Source organism: Echinococcus granulosus (genome assembly GCF_000524195.1).
Source record: "Echinococcus granulosus chromosome Unknown EG_S00013, whole genome shotgun sequence".
Classification (NCBI taxonomy): domain Eukaryota; kingdom Metazoa; phylum Platyhelminthes; class Cestoda; order Cyclophyllidea; family Taeniidae; genus Echinococcus; species Echinococcus granulosus.
Window position 1 is genome coordinate 1,359,533 of NW_020170393.1, and position 1,089 is coordinate 1,360,621.

Below are 1,089 nucleotides of genomic sequence, written 5' to 3' on the forward strand. Positions count from 1 at the left end.
TCTTTAGCAGCACTTTGGTGTCTCCTAAGTATAAAGAAGGGAATAGATAGCTAATTTGATGAATGCTCAGTTCCATTTAATGCAAGATTTTCGACTTCTAGTAATATTTTTTTGTGATTTCGGATAAAAGTGCACTTTTGGGATTCATTCTGAAGGTTGTCATCGCTGGCCTTCATCATTCCTAATATGGGACTGTAACCAAATAAAATCTGCATGGTCCTGCGAAGAAAAACCTTTCAGAGTGACATCTAATCACTTTATCAAACTGCAGATGGTTGGCATAAACAAATAAGCGAGAGCTCAACACAATATTTTTTCGAATCTGAAGGATTTGAGACTAAGCAAATAAAATCGCCTTCATTGGCTCGTGTTCAGCAGGGGGAGGTTCGACAGTTCACAGTAAACATGCACAAGTCGTGTCTTACCACTTTTTTTCTCTTTTTTCTCACAACTAGACCTCTCCTTTTCCTTCTCCGTTACAAAATCTGCCATCGCTGCAGTTCCGTTCCACTGATGGGAAGCTTCCTTTTCCCTACTCATCACATAGCGGAGGAATGAGCTAGCAAGGGTAAGGAAAGCATTCAAAGTTACGAATGTTATCGGAATATGAGCATCTAAAATAATGCTGGATTGATTGAAGCAAAGTGGTTGAAGTCATGATCCCCATGAAGGCCATTTAAACATTTATGATAGAGTTCACCTCTCACATTCGTTGTCAATTACCTGAGTACTTGCCTCAAGAAATTCAATAAAATGGCCTTTAGATTTGCTTACCTGCCCCAAAATTAAAATAATTTTAGGTATTTGGTAAACTCCTTAAGACCCAGAGAATAGAATAATGTAGGTTCTTTAGCATGATGCAGATCCACCACCACACTAAAACCGGCTAAATGAATCCTACTTCAATTAAAATATTGATAGTTTGGGTGAAATGTGTCTGAAGTCGGGAACAGTGTGAATACCCAAGTGATAGGCATATATTGTAGAGGCCCGAGACTTCCCTTAACACAAAAAAGACATACTCTTTCAGTGGGGTTTGGGTCTATTGGCATTGGTTAAAGGTCGAGCAGCCCCGTTAATTCCACCATT